Source organism: Penaeus chinensis, chromosome 15, assembly GCF_019202785.1.
Source record: "Penaeus chinensis breed Huanghai No. 1 chromosome 15, ASM1920278v2, whole genome shotgun sequence".
Lineage (NCBI taxonomy): Eukaryota > Metazoa > Arthropoda > Malacostraca > Decapoda > Penaeidae > Penaeus > Penaeus chinensis.
This window is the reverse complement of record NC_061833.1, coordinates 3,059,791-3,069,409: the sequence shown is the minus strand read 5'-3', so window position 1 is coordinate 3,069,409 and position 9,619 is coordinate 3,059,791. Positions and strand designations below refer to the sequence as shown.

The 9,619-nt window shown below is 40.3% G+C and overlaps 2 non-coding genes across 2 annotated transcripts; one reads left to right on the top strand and one right to left on the bottom strand.

Moving 5' to 3' along the window:
* Window positions 1-3,888: 3,888 nt before the first annotated feature.
* On the bottom strand, window positions 3,889-3,960 carry Trnae-uuc. Its single transcript has one exon. It is a non-coding gene; the product is annotated as a tRNA-Glu (tRNA).
* Window positions 3,961-7,598: 3,638 nt separating this feature from the next.
* Trnae-uuc lies at window positions 7,599-7,670 on the top strand. Its single transcript has one exon. It is a non-coding gene; the product is annotated as a tRNA-Glu (tRNA).
* The last annotated feature ends 1,949 nt before the right edge of the window (window positions 7,671-9,619 follow it).

Here is a 9,619-nt window from a genome sequence, read left to right as displayed (position 1 = left end):
ACACACACACGCCAGTCTTCTCCTCCTCTCTCTTTCTCTCTATTTATCTATCTCTCTCTCTCTTCTCCTCTCTCTCTCTTCTTCTTCTATCCACACAACTAACACCAATCACATACGATCACGCACACGCATCCCCGCAGAGCAACGTTAAGCTTATCTGCGCAATATGCAGACGCAAGACACACGTGAATCCGGTCGGCCTCGCGAACGGGGCAACACGAACGACAACGATCTCAGTCTCCGGATTAAGGCCTGAAACGTAATGGTCAAATTTAGTCAAATATGCAGACGAGATTCACCGTAAATAATTTAAATCGTGCGCTCTCTTCGGCAAAACCAGGACAGGGGACCAAGTCATATTCACTGGTTTGCAGTGACAGGGTCATCGTGTTGCACGGTCTGTTTCCTGAACGATGTTGAAGCGTGGATTTCATGCAAAGATGAAGGACAGACTGTTCTGATCTGGATTTCATGACAAAATGAAGGACAGACTGCCCCTTATGATCGGGGATTTCATGAAAAATGGAAGGACTGACTGCCGCTTCTGATCTGGATTTTTCATGCCAAATGAAGGACAGACTGCCTTCTGATCTGGATTTCATGCAAAATGAAGGACAGACTGCCTTCTGATCTGGATTTCATGCAAAATGAAGGACAGACTGCCTTCTGATCTGGATTTCATGCAAAATGAAGGACAGACTGCCTTCTGATCTGGATTTCATGCAAAATGAAGGACAGACTGCCTTCTGATCTGGATTTCATGTATGTCTATAGGTTTGGGTGTATAGATACATTCCATCTATTTTTCTTCTTATATTTTCTTGTTACTTCTAATTCCTTTCATATATTGCTTATCTCTGACAAGTCAACACCCCCCCCCCCCAAAAAAAAAAAAAAAAAAAAAAAAAAAACATGCTAACAAACAAACAAAAAACATTGGTCTATGCCTAACACAAAGCAACACTGTCGAGGCAATCTCACATTTGACCCTCGGCCGTGACCTAGGCAGTAGTCCTGACCTCCCGTGCAATACCTCACAAGCGGAAGAGGTCAAGATGACAAGCCCACGTCATGGATAGAGGCTGGGTTGGGGAAATGGGGGGGGGGGGCTTGCGAATTTCCCTGTGAATTTGTGACCTCAGTGCCACCGGTGCCCCAAGGCCGCTGGCACCTCTCATACACCTACGAGACCTACGGGGTTGTCATCATTACTAATTACACTGCGTTCTTCATTTGCAAACTCGAGAATGCTGTCTCTGGAATCCTCCTCCAACTCCACAAAACGTACTTGCGTAGGCATTGTGTTGCAAGGACAAAGGGAATAATGGGAAGGTAAGAAAATAGAGAGAAACAAAAGAAAATTCATACGGATAATGAGAGAAAAAAACACATTCACATGCATACACACTTACACAGAAACACAGTGATATATATATATATATATATATATATATATATATATATATATAAAGATAGATATATAGATAGATAGTGAGAGAGAGAGAGAGAGATAGATAGATAGATAGATATATATAGATACACACACACACACACACACACATATACATATATATATATATATATATATATATATATATATATATATATATAGATATATAGATATATAGATATATAGATATATATATATAGATATATAGATAGATAGATAGATAGATAGATAGATAGATAGAGAGAGAGAGAGAGAAAGGGAGAGAGAGAGAGAGAGAGAGAGAGAGAGAGAGAGAGAGAGAGAGAGAGAGAGAGAGAGAGAGAGAGAGAGAGAAAATAGATAGATAGATAGAGAGTTAGATAGCCAGACAGACACATACACACACACACACACACACACACACACACACACACACACACACACATATATATATAGATAGATAGATAAATAGATAGAGAGATAGATGGATAGATAGATAGATAGATAGAGAGTTAGAGAGAGAGATTTGTGCAAAAATAGACAGACTGGCAGGCAGACAGACAGACAGACAGTCAAAGATATTGCAAGAGATATATGAAGTTAATACCAAACGAACAAGAAAGGTACACATAAAACAAAGGATCACAACCATAATACCACCAACCAAGCAACAAGCAAACAACAATAAGTAAATAATAGCAAACAAAAAATAGAACAAAAAATAGAACAAATAGATACAAAACCAATTGGCAAACACAAACAAAAACAAACAACTCAACAGAAAACGAAAAATAAAAACAAAACAAAGCAAAATAAATATAGATAATTACTAAACAAACAAACAAACAAACAAACAAACAAACTTAAAAACAGGAAAACAAAGCCAAACAACCGAGCGACTTTCAAGGCAAGTCGACCTCCTGCCTTCGTCCCGAGCGCCGCGCATCGGGGTTCAGGCATCAAGTTCGCTTCCCACTCGGGTGTCTGTCGGAAATCGCTCCCCACTCGGTCACTTCTCGGAAATCGCTTCCCCCTCGGGCGTCTCTGAATACCGCTCCCCACTCGGTCACTTCTCGGAGATCGCTTCCCACTCGGGCGGCGGCGGGGCGAACGAGACGCCACAGTATGAAAGGAGCCGCGGGGAGGTCATTAAGCCTAAGTACAACAACATTTGCAGTTTGGAGATGAAGAAATGCCGTAATGGCCCGTGGTGTCAAAGACATGAGTGCTCGCTGTGGAAGAGATGAAGGAGAGAGGGGGGTAGGGGTGGTGGGGGAGGTGGAGGAGCTGGGGGAGAGAGGGGGATGGATGGAGGGAGGTGGGGGAGGTGGAGGAGCGAGGGGGATGGATGGAGGGAGGGTGGGGGAGGTGGAGGAGAGAGGGGGATGGATGGAGGGAGGGTGGGGGAGATGGAGGAGAGAGAGGGGGTCTGGAAGGAGAGAGGGGGTGGGGGTGGTGGGAAGGTACGGGAGATGGAGAAGAGAGAGGGGTGGGAATGGATGGAGGGGGAGGTGGGGGAGGTATGTGGGTAAGGAAGAGGGTGGGGGGGAGGGGAGGAAAAGAAAGAGGGGAGAAGCGGTGGGGAGAGGAGGTAGATAAAGAAAGAGAAAAGACGAAGAGAAACAGAGAGAGAGAGAGAGAGAGAGAGAGAGAGAGAGAGAGAGAGAGAGAGAGAGAGAGAGAGAGAGAGAGAGGGATGAGCGAGGAAAGCAGGCAGGGAGGAGGGAGGGAGAAGGGAGATGCGAGGATAGGGAGAGGACTGAGGGGGGGGGGGGCAGGGATATTCAAGCTCTCGTTAGTAGACGCACGATATTCCTTTTTACTAATCTCCCTCCCTTGGTCGATAATTGCATTAATCTACATCATATCGTAGAGCCAATATTTGATACAAAAACCTTCCTGGATTTCTTTAATTATGGCTTATTGCAAACCACAGCAATAATCCCTGCAAAAGTATTCATGTTTTAATTCGAAACTTTGTACAATTATGCGTCTCTTCATTCTTTGTAGAGCATCGAACCCATCCCCTCATTAACAAGCACGGAAACGTACACTTTGGATCGCCCGCATACAAACGTACGCACACGGTCACACGCACAAACACTCAGAGCCACAAACGCACAGACGAGGGCGGACAGGAACCCTACACTCAAAGGCACTCACGAACGAATACACACACGTCTGTTTTTTTTTAATGATACAGTACTTAAAGTAATATTTTTCCGGTGCTAGCAATCGACTGTGACAACTGATTATACACAGTCGAGATTTTTTTATTTATTTATTTATTTTAAAAAGGTGGAGATGCACTCAAAAGTGCTCTGGATTTTAAATGTGCAATAAACATCGTGTGTTAGCATTGCATAATTAAAATCGAGTTTAATTACACTTTGACAGTAGAATTACTAGGCTTTATTTTCTTTTAAACAAGCAGCTTCATTATCTATATCCATAAGATTTTCCCATGCCGGGAATCGAACCCGGGCCTCCTGGGTGAAAGCCAGGTATCCTAGCCACTAGACCACATGGGAGTAATAATTGTCTATCCATCCATCCATTCATCCATAGAGATAGAGATATAGATAGAGAGATACATACACATACGTATACATGCATATATACATACATGTATACATACATACATACATACATACATACATACATACATACATACATACATACATACATACATACATACATACATACATACATACATATAATCAGACATACAATCAGACATAAAGACATACATATATACAAACAGACGTACGTTCGTACGTAACACACGCATACAGATAAATAGATAATCATTACACATGTGTGTATGTGCGTGTTTGTTTATGTATGTACAACCACACCCCAACCCATCACCACTTTTACCCTGTTGGCCGCAAATTGGCTGACCATGTTATGCCAAATATGATCGGACCATGACAGCCTGTGTTCTACGAGGACTTCAAGAATACTTATAAATAATGTTTGGTTCATTTGACTGTCGGAGGATGAGGAGGATTCAGAAAGAGTAAGCCAATCAGCTGAACTGGCCACACACATATTTGTATATATATGCGTGTGTGTATGCGTGTGTGTGTGTGTGTGTGTGTATGCGTGTGTGTGTGTGTGTGTGTTCATACATACATATATATATATGTATATATATAAATATAGATACATATCACACACACACACACACACACACACACACACACACACACACACACACACACATATATATATATATATATTTATATAATATCTATGTGTATATACAACGCTTGATGCTCTCTAAGCTACCACAAACTGAGGCTTATTGCTATTCGGTCTCAAAGTGTGACATTCTCTTTTGTATCAACAGTAACTTTACTGCAACACTGGTCACGCACGAAACAAATTTGGATTGCAATTGCTTGCCAAGGAAAAACGAGAGAGAGCTTCGTTAGGGAAGAAAGGTCTCCACTCGCGATATACTGTGGAGGACGAGGCGAGGAAAAACGATATGCAGATGCCGCTTGTTAATTTCCTCCGAACGCAGTTATATAAGGCAAACCCATTACTGAGAGGCCAAAAGAGACTTTCAAGGCCAAAGATAAATTGATGGGGGCAGACGTGATTCAAGTCTCTGTAGCGATAAAATTATCATTTTTTTATGGAAGATAGAAGAATTAAGAGGCAAGAAAATATATGTTGCAGGTTACACCTCCTTAACGTTCACAAGCATAATAAATATTTTCCCATGTCGGGAATCGAACCCGGGCCTCCCGAGTGAAAGCCAGGAACCCTAGGCAGTAGACCACATGGGAAAAGGAATTTGAAAAAAAAAAAAAAAAAAAAACATTGAGCACACACACACACACACACACACACACACACACACACACACACACACACACACACACACACACACACACACACACACACACACACACACACACACACACACACACACACAAACATACACACACACACACATATATGTATATATATGTATACAGATATGCATGTACGTATTTACGTATGTGTATAAGAATATATGTATGCATGTATATATGATTGTGATAAAAGACACATACTCATAAATTCCCTCCAACTCCAACCACAACCTAGAAAAAAAAAAAAAAAACACAATTCTTACCCGAAGACTCTTCGCCTCAGCGCATTAGAAAACCTCATAATTGCCACAACGCCAATTCCAAGTTAATGTCATGCAAGTTTTAAATAATAAATGTCGAAGTTGTCATAAATGTTACTCAAAGTTTCTCGCTGGTTGCTAAAAAGAAGAACAAAATGCTGACCGGGTTTAATAAGGAGTCTGGGAAGAGATTTTTTTAAACCCTGGTGGTCTTCATTGACCCCCCCCCCCCAACAGCCTAGCAACCAAAATATTGAAGGAAAATCTTTCTCTACATGTCTGGATATCCGTGAGGTATGAAAGTAACACCGAAGATAGACAATGTCACCCCTCCCACACACACACACACGCACGTACACACGCATGCACGCACACATACACACACACACACACACACACACACACACACACACACACACACAAACATACACACACACACATACACAAGTTATTTTCGCAATTAGATCCTGCGGCTAAAAGTAAGGAGAACTGGCGCTGACGATGTTGTCAACATTAGCCTCATATTTTCAGTGTTTCAGACATTTTACCGAGCTGGTTTTCTTAACGAAGGAAGCGATGAGTTCTTGGCTCTTCCTGGGCCCCCACTTATACCTGTTCTATCCCTGACTGGAAGAGGGACACCTGTGCATGTGTTATTAGGCCCGTATCTTGCATATCTGAAGTCAGACCTGCACAGGAGGCTCTGGGCAAGAGAAACAGGATGAGGGAACGACTGATAGATATCCATACACAGCGAAACGTTTTAATACTATTTTTCGAGAAACGAATGTTAGCCTTTCATAAAACTGACAGGCTGTTGTGAGACATAGCATGCACATTACACTCGACACTGCTAAACAAGTTATCTAAAAGCGAAGAGAAATGCGTGCGTGCATGTATGTACGAATGGGTCATGTTATCAGTGCATGATTTCGCGTGGAAAATTATGCAAATTTTCCATACGAGATCCGAGTTGCTTTTTTTATATAGATGTTTTGTTTCTTTATATTGTTACATGCTTGCTTTGATTAAAATTTAAATCGGATTAACTATTTTTTCCCCTAGTGAGGTGTTTGATATTTTTCCATCGGAGAGTAAAGCATTCGTATATTTCCTGTTGTATCATGATTCAAAATCTCGACAAGTTGGTCTTAATAAACTAAGTAGGCTGTTTTGTTGAGAACGTTAAGGAGATACGATTCCCCAAGCTATTATTTCAATCAAATCATGATATGTTATTCTAAATGATGCCTGTTGTTTTTCGTATCCTGAGAAGTTTTTTCGTGACTAAATAATCATGTTAAGACCATTTTCACCTCGTGTTATTCCTCACTTAAAATGTCATCATAAATGTTGAAAGTGAGTCCATTTATTGTTTTAAATTATACTCCGATAGAAATTACACATTTCTGTTTTCTCTCCCTACATGTGGCAACGTCTGGAATCCCTGTCACTGGAAAACTGAACCCCGTAGGTCCGCCCTGTCGCCCCCTGGAACTCTCTTCTTGGACGTCACTGGAAAAGATGTCTGCTGGTCTGTCAAAAGATGTCTATGTGGAGTCGCTGTTGTAGTCCACCGAGAAGTCTTGATAATTCGGCGCTGTAACCCGTTTTGTAGCTGGGGATTTTTTTTTATCGATAACAGTTTTCGTTGGGTTAATATTTTTATACGTGGTGAAAGCTGGTATATTGCATTACGTCGTGTATAATTCTTCTCATAGAGTCAAACTCAAATAATTTTACATTTTTAGAAATAAAAATTTGCACTGATTAATTTGTGTGTAAATCACATTTCATTTTTATTACTAGGCATTAAAATCGTTTTCCATATCCTTTATCATACTTTCAATAACTGTTATTTTTTTCCATTTGAAATCAAATCCTTTAAATCCCTTAATGATATAAAAGGTTAATCTAATTTCCACGAAAATCCTCACCATACTATTTGTCGAGTAACATGACCACGCAATATGTAGCAAGCCTTTGTTTAACATTATACAATACCAATAATTCACATACAGCTTCCCGATATTAATGAACTCCCATGTGGTCTAGTGGCTAGGATACCTGGCTTTCACCCAGGAGGCCCGGGTTCGATTCCCGGCATGGGAAGAACTTTTGAATGTATGTAGTCTACTGCCTCGTTCTGCGCGGTGACTCACACTTGGCACTGAAAAAAGACTCGTTTGGTGATACGAAAGTTAAAGGTAGACCTACACGTGTTTACGAGTGAGGATGGGGGCGTGGTTGTGTATGCTTGATTCAATAGGTGTTAGTTGTTAACGCACTGTAAGTACTTAATTACCGATACACCCCCACTCCCACCCCCTGTCCTTCCACTTGCCGTCTTTGTGTTGTATTTTCACACAACAACCTTACTTTCTGACGTTATTCCCTCTACACCAAGTTACGCAATGTGATTAGATAACAAGTAACACGTGAAACAGATATAACCGAGATTTTTTGAGGGAATAGTTCGCTGATCGGATCATACACGTCTGATGCAGTTCATCTATTGTGTATGGTATATAAAGGTGCGTCTGTGTGTGTATCGATGCAGTGTACACACACACACACACACACACACACACACACACACACACACACACACACACACACACACACACACACACACACACACACACACACACACACAGATTGTGTGTACCTGTGTCTGAAATAATTCTGTATACCCATTTATCATTGTTTTTTGGGAACATGTGTGGATATACGTATACACAAATAAGCACATTTATTACTGATAACAGCAGCAGTAGCAATTATAATCCGAGGATATGGGTAAATAAACACGTGTCCATTTGCACCCCTATTTAGCGGGAGTGCGACCAGGGCATTACTACAGGATCATCAAACACAGGGCGAATCACACGGCCGGATTCACCCGCCGGTTGTTTACTGTGATAAATACGCCGTTGTTTGGAACCTGTCATCGGAATCAGAACACGGAACTCATATCATTGTTACAATGTGATTTTGGGTCAACATTTTTTTTTTTTTTTTCAGAGGGTAAATATAGTCAATAATAAAGCCTATTTTGATGATGATGATGGGAATGGGAGCGGATTTTGTGTAATAGGAGTTATGGATTCTGTAGTTATTGTTGTGATGTATTTATAGGAGGTCATCTTGCGAATTATACATAATTCGTTTTTTTTTCTGTAGCAATTGAAACTAATATGCAATATATAGTAATAAGATAAATGATGACTGCGTGTCCGAGGAGCGATATATATCTGCATATCCATCTATCTATCTATATATGTATGTATATATGTATGTAGGTCGATAGATAAATAAATAGACAGATAGATAGATAGAGAGAAAGAAAGAAAGAAAGAAAGTAAGATAGGTTAATAGATAGATAGATAGATAGATAGATAGATATATAGATTGAGTGAAAGAAAGAAAGGAAAAAGAAAGATAGATAGATAGATAGATAGATAGATAGATAGATAGATAGATAGATAGATAGATAGATAGATAGATAGAAAGAAAGAAAGATAGATAGATAGATAGAGAGGTAGATAGATAGATAGGTAGATGGATATATATATAAAGATAGGTAGATAGACAGACAGATAGACAGGTAGGTAGATAGATAGACAGACAGACAGACAGACAGACAGACAGACAGACAGACAGACAGACAGACAGACAGACAGACAGACAGACAGACAGACAGACAGACAGACAGACAGACAGACAGATTGATGGATAGACAGACAGATCAGCATTAGACGAAACACAGAAGAATTCAGCCTCAACGTCTCTGCGCCAAAAGAACGAATGGAACATAATAATAAAAAAAAACATACGATATATAAATGGAACTACGATAAAAACCACAAGACAGATACTAACCATTTCTCCCTGGTGCAATATTCACAGCTCAACCTTGCAATATGCAATACTCAACGTAACGACTAACACGCAAACGTAGGCAATAGTTGTGATAAAAAATAAACAAAAACATTGATAATTTTTCTTATCTCTAATATCGGTTGATAATAATAATGTTTCTTATTTTTTTTTTGCTGTTA